This window comes from Phascolarctos cinereus, unplaced genomic scaffold (assembly GCF_003287225.1).
Source record: "Phascolarctos cinereus isolate Bilbo 61053 unplaced genomic scaffold, phaCin_HiC Scaffold_9;HRSCAF=440, whole genome shotgun sequence".
Lineage (NCBI taxonomy): Eukaryota > Metazoa > Chordata > Mammalia > Diprotodontia > Phascolarctidae > Phascolarctos > Phascolarctos cinereus.
This window is the reverse complement of record NW_027556402.1, coordinates 240,551,881-240,571,217: the sequence shown is the minus strand read 5'-3', so window position 1 is coordinate 240,571,217 and position 19,337 is coordinate 240,551,881. Positions and strand designations below refer to the sequence as shown.

At 42.5% G+C, this 19,337-nt stretch overlaps 1 long non-coding RNA gene across 1 annotated transcript in view; it reads right to left on the bottom strand.

Moving 5' to 3' along the window:
* LOC110224000 (uncharacterized) overlaps positions 1 to 13,775 on the bottom strand; it is a 47,369-nt gene extending 33,594 nt beyond the window's left edge. The window contains exon 1 of the long non-coding RNA XR_002328840.2: positions 13,674 to 13,775. This is a non-coding gene — a long non-coding RNA (uncharacterized LOC110224000). The remainder of the gene's footprint in view (positions 1 to 13,673) is intronic.
* Between the last annotated feature and the right edge of the window lie 5,562 nt (positions 13,776 to 19,337).

The following is a 19,337-nucleotide window of genomic DNA, read 5'->3' as shown; positions in this document are numbered from 1 at the left end:
GATATTAAGAGTTCAGCAAGAAAACATGAGGAAAATTAGATGCCACAAATTAGGCTTCTGTTCTACTTGAGAAATAAAAATGACAACTCTTTTTAAGTGGGGAGTCTGAGGGGAGATCTTTCTTTGATATTCCTAGTAACAGTATGGCCAAAAAAAAACAAAAAACCAAACCCACACACACACACAAAATCTTAAATAGCTAATAGTTTTCATAGGGAAAGACAATATTTTCCATGAAAATTTAGGAGGACCTGTATAGCACTTCAGAAACATGGGGGAGACCATCTAGCTAAAGAGACCCTCCTATTCACTAGGAGGTTAAAAGGAAAGCCTACAGTATCCCTGCAATTGACAACAAGGTTTTTGAAAAATATTTTCATATCAATCTTATTAAGGATGAGAAAAGAAAAAATATACACATATATATAAAATCAAAGCAAAAATCCAAGAGAAAAATGATTTTTTGTTGGTCTTTTCTTCTACTTTTTGGTGATCTTACATAAAGACCAGCACCCCATTTAAAAAAAATTTTCCCAAGTCAAGTAGATATGTATATACTGTTGAAGATATTTCTCAAAAAATGTTCCCCTCCCATTCTATGAATTTAATTTGATTATTACCATGAATTGATTGTAAACCTTTTTCTCAGTGATTTTTTGGGGGCAAAGATTTGTTCCTCTGCAACTTAGGGTTTTATTTTACTGTCATTTTTTAAAAAAAGATTATTTCTTTAGAAATCATACCAGTTACCAGAGAATCACAAAGAATTAAAAATGTAATTTTTTCATGCTGTCAGGAAGTCGTGATCTAGCAATATGCCATAGGGCCCTTTCTCCCTGCTTCTAATCATATTAATGGGTTTTTTTTAATTAAACAAATTTTGGAACAAAAACTACTCTTTGAAATTTCTTCTAACATTATGGCAAACTAAATACTCTCATTCTACACAATTCACCTGTCTTTTTCCCTCTTTCCATACATATATACATAAACGCACATATATGTATGTACACATACATACATATGTATATATTTTATATTTATGCGCATGTCAGAATGCACAAATGTATGATGAGGAGAACCTGTAGCTACAAAGAGGTTTTGTATTGACCTTTAAGTAAAAACTAAAATGTCTGTTCTTTTAAGCCTGTGGTAAATACTACTCTTAATTTTCTTCCCTCTGGACCTACTGTTATTATGATTATTGTTATTTGCTTCTTTGTTTTAATCCCTTTCTTTGAGGACTCTGCATATATGTATAAATATGTACATGTACAACATACATATGTATTTTTCCCTTTTGTATTTAGTGGTGGCCCCCTTTGATAACAAAACAACCAGTAAATATTGATTAATAGTAAAAGGAACAACAATGCTGTCTATTGTCTTCTTTCTAAGGAGCTCTAAGCACCTCAGAAACACAGAGCAGAAATCAGAGTTTCCCCTCTAATCACAGGTTTTAGGAATCAGAGAATTGCTATTTTGCATTCTCCAGACTTAAAGCAACCCTGGGTAGTTATTCTGCCTTACTATGGATGGAATTTCCCCAGACCTAAGACTGGAGACTTAGAGTTTGGTTACTGAAGTGTTGGGAATTTATATTTTTCAGACTTTCCCATCTGTCTGTGTCCATAAAGATGATCAAAAAGAGAAAAAAGGGGCATTGGCCTTTTCCATGAAGACTTGGGGCCACCTTACTTTGAAATGTGGACTATAAGGGACCAAAAAAAGGGAGCAAATTTAATTTTTTTGCTTATTGTTAGTTTATATATTTTAACATATAGATCCCATTTCCAATAAAAAGGGGGGGAGGGAACAAAATAAAAATAAACAAAAATTTAAAAATTTAAAAAGAGGGGTGAAGAATTCATACCTTTGATTAGACAGGTTATCTGTCAACACTGAGATTGAATTTTAATATTAGGAAATCCTTTGAAACTAATGATTTTCAAAGTAACTTACCTATTTACATGGGGATGATGTATACGCACATGTATTTCCATGGATATATACTATATGTGTTATATCTAATATATATTTATGTGTGTATATAAGTATAAATGTATACAAACACTACATATGTATGTATATTTATATATGTATGCACACATACATGTATATACTAGGAAAACACAAGAGCCATAAATTGTGTTAATCAGGCCATCAACTGACAATGTGTTCAATTTCAGGCTTCTGATGACATTGGAAAGTCATTGGAAACCCTTGATCAAAACAGCTGCATATGCCTCCCTTTATCCTATTCCTCTGCCAGGTCACTTTGTAGCTGATAATACATTTCTCTCTTGTCCTTTGAGGTATGTACTATGGAGAGCACAGTCTTCCCTATACTTAGGAAATGGAGATCAGCTTTCAAAAAATTATGATGATGATATCATTACATCATCCTTAGCCCCTTCATGGACAGACACTATCAAGTGATGGGAACCCTTCATCACCCATCCATCTTTTTTTTTTTTTGCAGTTTTTTTTTCTTTTTAGGCAATTGGGGTTAAGTGACTTGCCCAGGGTCACACAGCTAGTGAGTACACCCATCTATCTTATTGCCCCCAAACCACCAAGAAAAGCCAAAGATATTTATGCATTGTAGGCCAGATAAATAGATACATACACACACATATATATATATATATATTACATATATATATATATATATGTGTGTATACATACATATACACACATGTATATCCTGAAAAGATCTTGATACAAGGAATAAAAGACTCGTCTACCTTCATGGGGAGATTCTGACCACTTTGGTAGCCCTAGTATCTATCAAGGCCAATTGAAGAGGGGATCAAGGGAATTAATTACTCAATAAATTTAAAGTATCCAGATGATCTAAGGAATTAGCTCAATTCTCTGCTTTTTTTTCCTCACTAGAAATATAACTTCTATCATAAACTCAGTGCTTTGTAATAATAGCTACAGGTAGCATTTATACAGGGCCTTAAGATTTGTAAAGTGCTTTACAAATATTATCTGCATATAATAGGTACTGGATAAATGTTTCCCTAACTGAATGAATCTGAGTAGCATTGTTTAGTTACCACTGTGCCCCTCATGAGAACCACCATATGGAATTTTGCTACTGGGGTGATTTAAGTCAGTTCTCTTGGTCACATTTAAGGTTTTTTTTTTTTTGGCTATTTGCTTATTTAAGTTCCTATCCTCCATTGGAGAGTTCCTAGACCTTTTACTATTTTATTATTTCTTTGTTTTATTATTCAGCTGTTCTTTATTATTTTATTTTACTATGTTACAATTTCATTATTTTACTATTTTGCCTATCATGATGTCATGTTGGTCTTCTTCAAGTACAAAGGACAATTACTCCTGTTCTTAGACCTTTTAAAATTATTTATTAGGATGCCTCAAATCAGGGTTGAAAGTTGACTGAGGTAGCTTTCCTGCCCCTAAAATGAGGCAGATTTAAAAAAATTTTTTTTTACCAGAAATCAAAGTAGGCAATAAGTTTTTAAAGCTCACATTTCAATAGTGTTTTATATTCACAAAGTGCTTTACCTACATTATCTCATTCCTATATATATTCATTATATACTAGAAATAAGATAGATACTGAGGTTACATTTTAGAAAAAGTGGGGTCTCTGTATGTATTCCTGTAAGTCTCAATGCAGATAATGGGAGGAACAATCACATAATGATAAGTCAATGAAAGTGGGGTCTGTTTTATATGTGCCAATTATTTTAGCTAAATCTTTTTTTCAAGAAAAAAAATTCTTTAGGTTTGTAAAATTTTCTGGGTAAGAAACACATGACTGAAAAAAAAATCTTTTTCATTGAAAATCATTTTTTAAAGAAGAAAATCAGTCTTTTGCATAAATAACACCTTATTTTTTGAGTAAAGGATGATGACAGAATCTAATCAAATACCATAGCTCCCAGAGATGAGCATTTTAAAGCAATATAGTATTTTATTTATTAAAAGTAATTCTTCCCATGTGCTGTTAGGGGAGACTGATATTTTTGTCCAGTGGCCCTTACCTGGGGTACATCAACTTATTTTTCAATATTCAAATAACTGTATTTCAGTCTAACTGGTTTCCTTTGGAATCTTATTTATTTTATTTTATGTATTTAAAAACATGATTTTGATAAGAGTTTCATAGGCTTCCTCAGGTTGGCTGCCAAAGGAGCCTAGGACACAAAAAAAGGTGAAGAACTCCAGTTTTAGCTAATTTATCCTGATCACAATATGACATGGGGTACAATCAGCTTTTTGAGATATATGTAAATGCAAATATTCACTAACAGATCCTGTCTGCAGTGTCCTACAAGTTGGTTCTTTGAAATACAACCTGATAAAGCTCTTTAAGATTTTCATTTTTTGCTTTTATGTCCTCAGGGCCTACCACAGTGCTTTGTACATAGTAGGTGCTTAATAAATGCTTGTTGGTTGAGTGAAATATGGTATTTTAAAGTCTCCAGTTAGCTCTTTTGCAAATAGAATTTTGAATTAATAAAATAGCATCCTGGTTTATTTTAAAAGGGGTTTTCTTTCTCCTAGAATTCTAAAATTAAAATATCAGTATTTTAAAAAATTATCTTGAAAGCTTACATCTAAATTACTTCATAGCCTCCCTTAAAGAGGTTATGCCTTCCTGGGCATTTGCTACCTTAAGAAATACAAAATTAAAATTCCCTTTGTTCTCATTTAAAGAAATTGCTCTTATATTTTCCTGACTAGGCTACATTCAAGTACAAAAGGCTTGGATTTGTGCACACACATATATACGTACATGCACTCACAATTGTTTTTACAGATGTATGAAGCTATGTATCCTGAGGTTTCATGGAAAAAAAATTTTCTAATGGGTAACTCTTTTTTGGGGGGAAAATTTCTGATGATCAGTTTTTAAAGAAATCTGCAAATATACACATAAAAAAATGAAGACTAAATGCCTATTTATATTATAGCCTAAAATGTAGCCCTAAAGCATATTTGTCTTGCAAATAATAGTGAGCAAATTGTTAATACTGGAAAACATTTCCTCATAAAATTGTCTTTTTTATTTAGATGTTAGTTTTTCTGTTCTACTATAAATCTGTATTTTAAAATTAAAAAAAGACTAACAGAAGAGCAAAGCTGACTTTATAGGGGAAAAAAATTCTCTTTTTTTCATTTAAATTTTTAAAAACTGAAACTAGCAGCTTTTTTTTTTTAAAGGTAAAACGACTGAACAGATCTACTCTTTTAGTAAAGGGTCTCTCATGTCAATCTCACTTGCTTGGTCTAACCAATGCAAATCTGAAGAAGACAAAAAAATCTAGTTTTCACAGTGATTATTAGCTTATTGTCTTTTATTTGTTTGAAATTACAGAATCTGGTCAATTTCTTCCTTTTTTTTAAAAAAAGTATTCTCTCCTTCTCATTCTTAAAAAATATATATTTTTTTCTTTCTCTTGAGGGCTCTCACCAAACAGCAAAGCTACTCTAAAAAAAACTCCACATTTAAAAAAAATTATTGACCACTCAACTGATAAAGACATTTTTAGCTGCTATATTTTTGGCCACATATCAACTCTTAGCCCTAAAGATGAGCTGACACTGGGAAATTACAAATTGTGACTTCCCTAAAGGTTTAATCAAATCCATCTAGTAGCTGAGGATTTCAAGGGTAAGAATTCAGGAAAGGGGATTGCAATTTACAGAACTGCCCCCTCACCAGAAAGTCCAAAAGACTGATAAGGGTTTCCCCTCATGCTGTCATTATTTCTACAATTCCAAGCATGAATATAGCCCTTCCTGAGACAATGGAAAAATGACAACAAGAGCTGAGGGTTTGTGGAAGCCTCCCTGTATCTTGGGTTTCTCTTGTTCCAGCTTCACTATTCTTGATGCCTATTCTGGGGGTACAGAACAGAGCCTTAGCTTTCCATTAATGACTCCCTCAATGGCACCCCTCAGAAAAGACTGCAAAGGACCAGATCAACCTCATATTGAAGACTAAAAAGAAGGAAATGTCCCTGAGTGAAGGTATCGGCAGCAACTTAGTAAGTAGGAGACTATTCTGAGAAGGTCCCTGTAACTCTACCAGCAAATCCTCCCCCTCTTAGTTGATGAAAGGGGGATGTTTCCAATATATTGTATGGGATCAAGGGGCACTGAAAGCAGCTTTGGATTTTTTTTTCCTCTGGAGCTAAGTGATGGTGGGGAACACACAGGAGACTCATCTGTATGGGTTTCCTCATAAGAACTTCCCCATAAAGAGCACGAAATGGCTGACATCCTTGGAGGCAATCAGTGGAAGAAGAAGAGGCTAAAAAATGGGAAGGAGGTTTGATCAGGGTAAGAAAGAATTAAGAGACCTGGGAAAGAAAAGGAATTAGGAAGGAAATGCAGAGGAACAGAGAAAAAATATCTAGAAGAGGCAAAGAAGGCAATATTTAAGAAAGCAAAACCAAACAAAATAAAAATGTTTCCATGGTTGATCCTATCTTTCTCTGGTCAAAGAGTCCTAGCTTTGAAATTTTAGGGCATGAAGTAGGATGAGAAGGTAAAGTATGTTATTATGGGAGAGCAAGAAAATGACAGAAAGATGTCCTGGTTGACTTGACTTTTTCCCCTAAATTCTAAGTGATGGATGTGTGAGTAAAGGAAGCAGCCATTGTAAAAACAATGAAGATAGGATTAGAGAAAAAGTCTCTTTAAGTTAAAGAAGAGCTGAAAGGCACGTTTGGGGAAAGAGAGGAAAGAATAAGAAAAGGAATGAGGCTGGCTGTAGTCACATTCAGAGCAGGAGAGAGACTTTCCTACTAGGCTGGAGTCAGAGTACAAGGTGCTGGAAAGATATTTTAGGGATCACTTTTTCATTCTACAGATGAGGGAACTGAGGGCAGAAAAGTGACTTGATAAAGGTCTTGTGGGCATTAAGAAGCAAAGGTAAAGACTGAATTCAGTGCTTTGCCTTGAAATCTAGGGCTCTTTCCACTGCACAAAGTTACCTCTGAACCTACTGATTTTTCACCAGCAGTGTTAGTCAATGACTGTGGTTCAAAGGGATAAACATTTCCAAGTGAGCAAGTCTTTCAGAAAGTCTATCATTCAGGAAATCAATCTTACACTATTATGGTTGAGATAGCCTCCTAGCCTTCTTCCCCTACTCCAAGTTCTAAATATCAGATTGGTTATGGACTTCTCTTTGTCACTTTCCTGGCAATACATGTTATGGGTATGGATGAAGAAAAGGGAATGATGAAACAAGAGTTGGGTGGGATCTCGAGAAAACTAATCTATACTCCCAGTCACACGTAAGAAAATATCTATCTCTCCTATCTCTCTTGGTTACTCTGTCTCTGTCTCATTGTCTCTGTCTCTGTCTCTTTCTGTCTTTCTTCTGAGAGACTGGGAATTTCCCACAATGTCCTCCTTAGTTGTAGGTAAGGGAAAACCTCAGAATGAAAGGAGTTTGAGCTGGAAAGAATCTGTCACCATGCAGTCCATCCCTTTCATTTTACAGATGAGGAAACTGAGGCCCAGAAAGGGGGAATGACTTGCCTGAGATCACATAGATAGTAGAAGGGATTTGGACCCATGTTCAGATCCACCATTTTTTCCAGCTCAATGGAAAGGGTTGAGGGAACACACTCCTGCCTATTTGAATACCTCAACTATTTAGGTTGATGTTTGATCCTCAGTTCTCCAAATACCCTGAGATTCAAATGGGAAACTAGTAGTGTTCTTTGGGGTCTTTGAGGCCTTTGAAACTCCAATCCATAGTGATACATATCTTATTTCCCTGAAAGCCAGCCTTTACCAACTCCTTTCCCTGAAGCTGAATGTGAGAAATCAGTTCAAGTAATGCTGCTGCAAAAGGCCCTGAGGGCTCAGGAGATCATATACCTTCTGCTTATCTTGAATGTGGTTTATGTGTGTGGGTTTGTGGTAAGGTATGTTATTGAGGCAGTTTGGGTCACTCCTGGTATAGATAAAAGATTAGGAGAGGGTGGGAGTTTGGGGGGGGGAAAGGAAAGAGAAAGGGGAGGACTCTCTGTTTCTGTGTTTATCTGTCCATTTAGCTATTATGATATCTAGAGGCATGTGTGCATGGCTATAACAGGTTATAATCTCTTTCTGCTATATAAATATAAGTAGATATCTCCATTAGAAATAGCTATACATAGATATGAACAAGATAGTAGGAATCTCAACTAAGAATATTAAATAGACAGACACAGACAGACAGGTAGATAGATCGATACTAGACATGTGACTTCACTGCTAAAGAGAACTCATAAGGAAACTATCGAAACAGGTTGGCACCCCCTCTGAAACTTCCACTCTGAGCGTGCCACTTAAAGCTTTGAGATTTGTCCAGGGTCATTCAGCCAATATGTGTCACAGGTGGGAAGTGCACCTAGGTCTTCTAAGATCACTCTACTATACTGTATTGTTTCTCTCTCAGTCTCTCTCTCTCTCTCTCTCTGTCTCTAAAGATAGGTATAATGACTTATAAAATGGGATACATCTAGCTGGATATCATGTGCATATAGGTATAAACATATGTGTGTGTGCATGTATGCGTGCATATGTATGTGTGTATATGTATATATGTATGTATATGTATATATGAGAGTCTTACATAGGATAAATCTTATACAGGATCATATGAACTACAGTGGCGAGGGACCTTAGAAAAATTTATCTAGTCCAATACCCTCAGTATTAGGCCTAATAAATGCCTATAGGATGATTGATTGGAGGATTGAAAGTAAGGTTCAAAAAGTGAGTTGACCAATTTGGAATTATGCCCAAAGGGTTATCAAAATGTGCATACCCTTTGACCCAGCAATAACACTTCTAGGACTATATCCCAAAGAGATCATATAAATGGGAAAAGGACGCACACATACAAAAATCTTCATAGCAGCTCTTTTTGTTGTGGCAAAGAATTGGAAATTGAGAGGATGTCCATCAATTAGGGAAATGGATGAGCAAGTTGTGGTATATGAATGTAATGGAATACTGTTGTGCTGTAAGAAATGATGAACAGGCTGACTTCAGAAAAACCTGGAAAAACTTGTATGGTCTGATGCTGAGTGAAGTGAGCAGAACCAAGAGAACATTGTACATAATAATAGCCATGTTGTGCGATGACTAATATTGACTAACTTAACCTTTTTCAGCAATACAAGGATCTAAGATATCTCCAAAGGCCTCGTAATGAAAAATGCTATTCACATCCAAAGAAAGAACTATGGAAGTTGAATTCCTATTTCTTTTCTCTTCTGTTGAGTTTTGTTTCCTCTTTCTGATGGTTCCTCCTATTGGTTTTAATTTTTACTTACAACATCACTAATGTGAAAATATGTTTAATAGGAAAGTAAATGTGTAGCCTATATTAGATTGTGCGCCGTCTTGGGGAGGGTGGTAGGGAGGAAAGGGGAGAAAAATTTTCAACTCAAAAGCATATGGAAGTGATTGTCGATAAATCAAAATAAATTAATAAAACTTTAAAAAATTTAAAAAATTTTAAAAAGTGAGTTGACTTGCCCAAGGTCACACAGCTAATAAGTAGAAGAGCTAGGATCTTGATAATATCTGTAATTACCACTAACATTTGCATGGTGTTTAAAAGTTTGCAGCCTACATCCAGAGCTCTCTCCAACACAGCTTTAGGATGCATAGAATGTATGTCTGAAGGTGAAGGAGCAGGCATTAGGATGTAGTGGTGAGCTCTGAATCAGACAAGCTAGATTAAAATTCTGCCTCTGATGCCTACTCCCCATGTAATGAGACTTTTAGCCACTTTGAGATTCAGTTTCCTTCTCTGTAAAATGAATGGGTTGGGCTACATGGTCTCTGAGGTCCCTTCCACCTTTCCATCTATGATCCCCACATATATGGTAACATGTGTGTCTGTTGAAGGGTATGCATTGTTCCTGTCTGGAAGGGTTGGGATTCTGGTGTACTTTTGGTGTATTTACATAAGGAGTTGGGGAAGATAGCTAGGAGAAAGGAAGGGATTTTACTCTTATCAAATTCTGAACACCTCATTGTCTGTTGATGTCTCCCAAGCCTGATTGGATGGGGCCATTCCAGTTTGGGCTTCACAAGGCATCTAGTACTTTCCCTCCACTTCCTCAACAAAGATGGCCTTCACATAGAAATTGTGACCTGCTACGGCTTAGTGATTTATGAACACTAGGGGTAGCATGGGTCCATCTACTAAGGAGACAGTCCCAAAGGCTTGGAACTTTAGGCACCATAGAGAGACCCATTGAGGGTGAAACCTACTGAGGGTGAAAAGACAAAGGAGGAATTTATCCAGGGCCTCTTCCTTCATCTAGGAAGACACTGAAAAAGCTAACAACTACATATCAAATTCTTTTTTTTTTCAGCTTTGATAAATTATCTCACAGTGAACCTTTCTAAACCTTAGTCTAGCAGAAATCTTGCCAGGCTAGAACTAAAGGAAGACTTCCAAATCTGAATGCCACACATTCCACTAAATGAAGGCCACTGGTTGATCTAATTCTGTCAGGAAACTAGTTTCTCTCCTACTCTCCAAAAATGTTCTTCTTCTGCCCTCAGCTCAAAGCCCAGTCCCAGTCCTAACCAGCTCTGATTTTTCCCAGGTGTTAGTAGCACCAGGGGCAGCAATGAAGGGGAGAAGGAGAGTGGGAAATCAATCATTGCTGAAGGCTCCAGTCCTCAAGACATCCCTCTGTCCTGCTCAAGCAGAAAGACAATAACCCAGGTCTCACTTCCCTGGGAACTGCCTCACTCCATTAAAACTCTTTGCCAAGCAGCCAGATTCTAAAAGCAGGAACCCCCTTCTAGGGTTTCCAAAGGATGAGGCCAGATTTGACTAATTGAACTCAGCCACAGCCTTCCCTCAGTCCCTGTTGTACTTTGTCTCTCCAACTCTGATTTGCTGCTCAATAGTTATTTTAACTATCCTGAGGGTTACCTTTATACCTCAATGCCCGCTCTTGGAAAGAGGGCTTTGGAAGGGCTAGATTGAAAAATGAAATGGTAGCTGTAAATTCAAGCAGGCAGTAAAAAGCAGAATGCTGTGAGGGCAGTTCAAGTCTCAAACCTAGAATCAGAGAGCTAAAGGTTCCCTTAGACATCAGCTAGTGGTCCAACCCTCATTTTACTGAGGACAAAACTTTGGCCCACTAACTCATCATCTATCTAGGATCACAGCAGAGCTGGTCTAGGACTTCTAATTCCCAAGCCCCTGCTTGTACTGCTCCCATAACTAATAGACATCTAGTGATTTTAGGATTGTAAATCACAAGATCATAGGCCTAGAACTGGAAAGGACCTCCGAGTCTGTCTTATCTCCTCATTTAAAGTACAGAATTGAAATTATGTCCTAAGAGAGTTCCCTTGTATGTTGCTTAAGGGAAAGGGAACAGGAAGAAATTCCATGTAGATGACTACTGGAATAGTTTATCTGTATGTCAGCCTCGTTCTGATGGAAAATACTCTGTGCCTCTACTTTTATATATTGAGAAATTAAATATAAAGATTAAGTGACCATCCATAGAATACTATATTTAAAACAGAAACAATGGCACTGCACCTATGAGTTGTCTGTACATTTCACAGGTGAAGCTATGTTCTTTTGCATTGATTCACACAATCATATATTTAGAGGTTCATCTCATCCAGCTCCCTCATTGTATAAGACAAGGAAACTAAGAATCAGGGCAGGAAGGTGACTTGCACAATTTCATACAGAAAAATAAATGGTAAATCCATATTATGATTCTTCGTTTGGCCAGTGACCAGACTAAGCATGGAGTCTCAAGTACCCCAGGATTCAGGCAGATCCTGCTGGCCTAGGCGTGTTTGGAAAGTTCCTTAGGAATATCCTCTCAGCTCTTAATAACACAGAGAGTGATTCAGATCGATGGATGCTGACTGGCCTACATGATCATAGATGCCCACATTCCAGTCTTAGGGGACAGGGAAGATTGAGCAGAAATGGCCACTTGATCTGAGGCACAAGAGATAGGGGACTGGGCCCTCATGGAGCTGCTTCCTATTAGACAAGGTCTGAAAATGCAAAAAAAAACCCCCAAACAAACCACAAACCACAACCCCAAACCAAATAGGGCCTTTGTATGATACAGCAAACTCCAATTTTTGGGTGTGTGTGTGTGTGTGTGTGTGTGTGAGAAATAGAACAAATAACAAAGTATTAACTGCTTGGAATGAACAAAAACTTAGTTAACAGAAAGGCAGAATTCTGTAGCCCCCAACACCTGGAGTATTTAAATGGTAGGAAAGAAGGAAGGAAGGCAGGAAGGAAGAAAGGAAGGAAGGAAGGAAGGAAGGAAGGAAGGAAGGAAGGAAGGAAGGAAGGAAGGAAGGAAGGAAGGAAGGAAGAAAAGAAAGAAAGAAGGAAAAGAAAGAGAGAAAAGAAGGAAGGAAGGAACGAAGAAAAGAAGGAAGGAAGGAAAGAAGAAAGGAAGGAAGGAAGGGAGAGGGAGAGAGAGGCTAAAAGAAAGAAGGAAGGAAAAAAGAAAGGAGGAAGGGAGAAAGCTGGAGAGACGGTTATACCAGAGATCCATTGACTCCCCGCCCCCACACAATCATATAAGGTTGGAAAGCATAAGTGATTCTAGTGCATCTATTATTTGAATGTTCACACCTCAAAATGAGGGAAGTCTTAAAACCTCATGCCATAGTAATTGAATAAATATATTAAATAGGCCTATTGCATAATGGTATGGAGGCCTTATTGACTGCCAGCTTCTAAATTTTGCATTCTCCTTGTCTCTTCCCTGATATTCCTTGCAACTTCCTATCTATTGCACATAAGGCACCCTCATATTAGGTGCCTGAGTTGAGCTCCTCTTAGTTACAAATCTAAAAGGGCTAGGGACTGAAGATTCTGTGCCAAGCTCAGAAGAAGATTCCTAAGTAGGAGTCTTGACATGGTCTGAAGCTTAAATAACAGGAAAATAACCTTTTCTGCTAGAGATTTTCTTATTTAATGAGATTTTAATTCAGCCTTCCTTCTGTGACCCTTTATCAACCTCCCCTTCCCCCCCCAAAAAAAATCCTCCATCTTTTTCCTAGACCGAGACACTTAAGCCCAGTTGGAGGAGGAGACCTTCTTTCTGAATCTGATTCATTTGAGCTTCTAGAAACCAACTGAGCACCATTTTGGACCCAACAGAGCAATCAGTCTTTGCCAACCTCTAAAAAAGAAGAGTCATCCTAGTTTCCCTCTGTCCAGGGCTACTTGGCTGGTTTCTTGATCTACATGCAAATCCCAAAGGACCACAAAGAAGGGCCTTTGGGATCTCTTGATACTACACAGTGAAAGACAGATTTTTGGGTCCATTTTTCTTTGTCGGTTGGACCCTCAAGACCTCTGTGTGTGACTGGGAGAAACCTCCTACAGGGTTTTTCTCTACCTATTTTCATGTCAAGAATATGATTTTTAAGGCATTCTCCTAGGATCCCTTCACATTTTGTGAGGGGTGCTTCACTTCTAAAATCACCTCCTGAAACCTTCTTAATGGTCTAAATGACCTAGTGTCAACACACTCCTTGTAGCAGGACTGCCAAGTAAAGATGGTGTGGAGACAGACATGGTATGTGAACCCTGGCTGCCCCCTGCCTGAGTGTTGCTGGGCAGAGGGGCTGTGCCTATGTGACTTTGCACTAACCTTGTTCTCCTGTCATGTCAGTACTGTCCCCAGAACTTCTGCTATTCCCCCATTTTTGCTTCCTTGGAGCTCCACGTGGCATAACAGCAAAAGGAGTAACGGGGACCTGTGAGGAAAGAAAAACAGGCTAGGTCACTGGAGGATCTCCAACAGAAACAGCAGAAAAAGCTGGGGAGGAGGCTGGCCTCCAAGACTGCCGAGAGCAGCAAATCAGATCTTGGCCAGGACTAGCCAGGGAACGTTAAAAAAAAAAGGGGGGGGGAAATGTGTTGGGGGGGATCCAGAGGGCTTTCCCAGCAGTTGGAAATGGGTCTCAGTTTCCTGCGGGGAGGGGGTTCTGGAGTGGTCGTGTTTAGAAGAGTCCTCAGGGATTTGGTGGAAAGGGGGATGGAACCTGGATGTACCGTGCCCGTTTATCTGCATTTAAACTTTCCAATCTGGCCCTGTCTCTTCCCAAAGCTGGGGTACCCCGGGAAGTAGGAGGAGGCACGCAGATAATCGGGGGTCCTGGAGGAATCAATGTATCTAGTGGCTCCTGGGAGGTGTTAGTGGAGGAGAAAAGGCCCGGGGGTAGGTAATCCCAGCCCCACGACGGCATGACCAGCCAGAGTGTACGCAGCAGCTGTTTCCTGGCCAAAATTGAGCAGGAGGTGGGTAGAAGCAGGGAACTGGCAGCATCAGAGATGACACCTGTCTCCCAACAGTTTCAGGGGAAGGGGTTGCAAAAGAAACCCTCGAGCTCCTCGCTGCCTTCTCTCTCTGCGCCCTAGGCAGCTCCCTAGGGCTGCCTGTTTTGCTCCACTGCTTTGCGTATTTTTGTGTTTATATACCAGAATGCTGGGAAAGTGTGCCATCTCGGGAAGCCCACCCGGGCTCATAGGCTATCCAGACCCTGGACCCCCTGAACGGGGCGATTAGGGGCTGGTAGGAGCCGGGGAGAGAGCGCCAGCGCAAGATTGCAGGTCTTGGTTTAAACTGCAGAAGAAGCCTGGACGCAGTCAGTCAGGCCTTACATACTGGCACCGTGGCTTGGTTTTGGGGGGGGTTGACTCATTTTAGGGTTCACAGAGATCTCATCTGTCCTCCCTCTTCCTGCCTCCCCCCACTTTACACTTTCCTTTACAGAAGTGGAGGGAGTGGGGAGAGGTCTGAGCTCAAACAAAATGTTCTCGGAGCAATGTACCCACGAGAAGACCAAAAAGCAAACTGCATTGACTTTGCTATTCTTTGAGAAGCGTAAGAGTTGAGGAGACTTTTTATTCTCTTCTCCTAGCACAGGGATAGCTGTACCTCCTCTCGTCCTGCTTTCCCATCCCTGCCCAACCAGGGGACAGGAAAAGCCAGCCTTTCTCCCCCTTCCACTAGCCGCCAAGCAGCCTCCCAGCAAGGCAGCAACAGTTGTCTGGCAAACGCAGGGACTCGTTTGGGTGCAGCACGACGCCTGGGTTCTCCACGGCCCCACCCGAGCCCTGGCTCCCCATCCCCACCCTTGAATATCCCTGGGGCAGGAGTAGCTGTATGGAGCAGGGGACAAGCCGAGAAAGCCCGGCACTTAGGAGCCAGCCACCTTTCCTCCTGTTGCTCCAGCTCTCTTTCCAAGTTCGCAGTCTTAGTCTCCCCGCAACCCTCCGGACTAGATGGCTCCTTCGGCCGCCTGGGTAGGAGGAGGGTGTCCATGAGGTGGGGAGAGGGACTGGAGCAGCATAATAAACAGGGGAAACACTCGGACCAGGTCGGGCTAATTTTTTTTTAGCAGAATATGACCCTTTCACCTCTGTTTAACCAAAACCTTGGCTTCTCTGACGGCCCCAGCCGAGTTGCGGGGAGAGAAACCCCACCAGGGCTTTTGCTTTTGACCTGGTTCTACAGTCGAGTCTTAGGGACCCCTTTACTCTCCTCAAAGGTGCACTCGGACAAGGGAAATATTTTTTATCTCGGGAGGGAGATGCCTTTTTGGCCCCAGAGTCTGGATTTCTCGCACAACGGTGCTCGGGCGCCTGCTTTTAGACTGAGCTGGGGGGAGGTTGGCGCAGTGCTGCAGCCCCGGGGCTCCGCACTCCTCTGGCTCGAAGTGGGGGCTATTAAGGGGAGGGAATGGCCAGGGTGGGGGCACAAGCCTGAAAGAAGGGGGAGACCTCTCTGGTGTTTGGAAAGACGGGCAAAATCCAGGCCCTCCCGGATCAAGTAAAGCCCTCTAGGCAACGTCCCCTCGACTGCGGGTTTCTCAAACTGATTCTTATGCCCAGGTCCACATCCCCATGGACGTACATGTCTGTCGGGGAGGGGGGCTCCTACTGCTGCAGTCACGACGGGTAGCCCGCCGTTGTCTCTGGAAAGCAGATTAGGAAAGTGGCCTGACTCTGGGGACTAGTGATTGAAGTGATAAGGACTCCCTGCAAAGCGGGGTGAGGGGCGGGGGACTAGAGCAAGGGCCCCATGCTTGCCGCAGTTACCCTCGTCGGGGCTAGGCGCGCAGCGGGGCTGGGGCTGCAGCTTCTATTGCTGCTGCTGCTGAACCCCCTTTGCAAACCGCATTTCTCAAAATCAGCTTCTCACAGGTACACCCCCCCCCCAGCAGCTTCGGGCTTTTCCACATATTTCGAGCTCCCTCGTTTTGAGGGCAGGGGATACTTAGCGGGGCCAGCTGGATCAAGGCTCCCCAAATCATGTTGGAAGCAAAGAGGGAAGAAAGAGACTCCGGGAAGCTGGTGGCGCTTTGGACACCTTAGTCTCCCTCGCTTCTCCGAGTCTCCCCAACCCGTCGCTGTCCTTCCCCAGCCTGATTTCTGGTCTGGGTATCTCTAATGTGTCCCCCTCCCCCAATCGCATAGAGCCCTACCCCACCCAGACTGATTTATTTCCCCAGGACCCATTTGGGGAGCTGGTAGCCCTAGGAAAAATGATGCTAACGTGCCTCGAAGTCATTTCTCTTAGAGGTGCTCTCGGAATGGACCGATTTTCCGCAGCTGGGGTTGGGGGGGGGTAGGGTGTGTGCGGGGGCGCTTAGGGGGAGATTTTTGTAAACTTTTATTGCATTTTTGGTTTTCCTTCATTCCCCCGAAAACACAAACACTCTCACTGGCGTCCTCCCCGATTCCCCCAGTTCTGCAAAGTCGATTAAAAAGTTCGGGGGGAAAAACGGAAGGCAGATCTCTTGAGGTTCGGGGAATGGCAGCCACTGGGGACCGGACTGGACGGTGAGGAAGGTGGCTCTTTCCTCGGGCGGCGACCTTGGGAGCTCGGGGGGGGGGCGGGGTGGAAAGAGACTGAGGCTGGGGTTATGTGTATAGGAGAGGGGGCGCGCGCAGGCGGAGGCTCGGCTCGAGGGAAGTCGAGCTTCTGGAATGTCGAGTCCGGGGCGTCGGCTGTGGCTCGCTGGCGGGTCGCGATGATTCCTCGGCGATTGTATCCTCCTCGAATGCTTTTTGGGGTAAGGGCTTCCCGGCTACATAGTTATATACAGCAAGCCCAGACCGCAAAAAGATTCGCGAAGGACAAAGTCTCTCGTCGTCTTCCTTCGGTCCGCCGCTCAGCCTCCACGACAGGAACTCGCCGAAACCTTGAGGGGAACGGGGTTGGTCTCCCGGTCACACCCGAACCCCCCCAGTCCCTCCCAGGACTCCTAACACCTCTCTCTCCCCCCTTCTTCTTACAGCGCCTTCTCCAGACCGTCGGCAATCTTACTCAACTCTGCTCATCTCAGCCGGGAGAAAGGTGTGTGTGTGCGGGGAAAGAGAAGGGGAATAGCGGGGCAGGGGTCCCCGAGCTCAGCCTTCGCCCTACTCTCCGTCGACCCTCTCACCCAAATTCTTCCCTCTTTTCCAGTCAACTCTCAGTCCCCCATAGGGGGACCGGGAGCCCCGAGCCCCAAGATCGGTGTACTCGGAAGACAAGTACAATTCGGTTTTCTTCCCAACCTCCCCACCCCCCCACCCCACCCTCCGCAACTTCTTCTTGCTCCCAAGCTGAGGTTCCAACCACGACTACTGGCGCTGCGTAAAGAGAGAACTCTCCCGGAGAGCTCTAAATAAATAGAGCCCAAGCAGCCAGCTCATTGGTGCGGACTAAAATCGTCACCCACCAATCAGGAGAGACCTAACATTTCTTTTTTTTTTCCCCTGAAGGGGGGGAGGGAGAGAAACATTTCCATTTCTAATTATTCAACAAAACCCAGACACATTAAAATATTGTTGCCAGGCGATCGAGTTGGTTAGACCGACACCGTCCCCTCCCCGAAAAAGGGGAGGGGGGAGAAAGGGGACAGAATCAAGAGAGAGACCTTATCCCAATGGGACCCAAACCAGATCTTCTAGATGAAAAGATAATCAAGGATGGAAATAAAATAAACACGAACTCCACGCTATTCAACCTATTTCCAGAAAATGAGGAGCCCCCTTTCCCCCCCCCCAAGTTATAAATACCTAATACCAAAAGAGAAGCTCTCCTTCTCCCCCACCCTCATGGACCCCAGTGGAGATAGAGTGTTCATCACCCAGTTCACCTCTTTGGTGTTTCATTCCAACAGCTTAGAGAGGGCCCCTGCCCAGCCCCAGGCAACATATTTTCTATTTGGTAAAAGGTGAAGGGAACCTGCAAAGGGAGAGTTCTCAAGGATCATCCACAATGCCCACCAAATGGATGCTTCTGCATCCTTCTCAAGGGGAGGGGGAAGAAGGAGGGAGAGATGGGAGGAGAAAGGAGTCAGGGGAGAGAAAGATGGAGGGCGCAGGGAAAGCTAGGGTTCTCTCCAGTTCTTCCAAAAGTTCCAAGGTATGGTTTTACTTTTTGCACTAGAGTTCCAGTTCCTTTGTTTTCCCCTCCCCCATATTCCCTTACACATCTCTACTGCTGTGCTAGGGGGAAGAGACCATCCCTATCTGGAACTGATTCAGGAGAAGGAATCGCAACCTGACTGAGACGGAAGAATTTCAAGAACTTGGGGGGAAAAGTTTCTATGTTTGTCTAACACCACACTGGAAGCTACGTGCTCCCGCCAGAACTAGCAGGCACCCACATATATACAGCACAGGTCTAGGGGACGATATAGGGCAGTCAATACCACCAAATTGCCTCTATCATTCCGCACATTCCCCCGCCCCATTTCCAACCTTCCTCGCATCCATTGCCTCAACCCTAGCACGTTCCACATCCTCCAGCCCTGAGACCCACCCACCCTCCCACCCCATCCCATTCCATCCTATCCCCTCTGCTGGAGGACGGCTGCACACATATACACACACTCAGGCGCGCACACGCACCCACACACATGGAGCGTCTGGCCCGCCCCGTGCGAGGGGGGCTCGAGAGTCGGGCAGCCTGCTTAGCCACTGTTGGAGAGTGCAGGGAGCCTGGGAAAAAGTTCTACTCCGCGGGCTAGTCAACCAATCAATGAATCAAGCACCTTCTCCTTACCTTTCTCCTGGCGCCCTCCGTGGCGAGTCCGCTGGCAACAGGAGCTATCTGGAGAGGTAGCACCATTCCCACCCAGACCAATGTCCCTCCCCTCCCCCCAAAGAGTAAAGCCCAAAGGCAAACAAGTCTTCCTCCAGGTATGTATATAAGTTACTGTACTGTGTGGGAGGGTCACGATCTTGGCAATTGCAGCTGCTGCTGCTTAACCCCTTGTGTTCCCTCCTTTCTCCAACTTGTTGAAGCCTCGTCCGA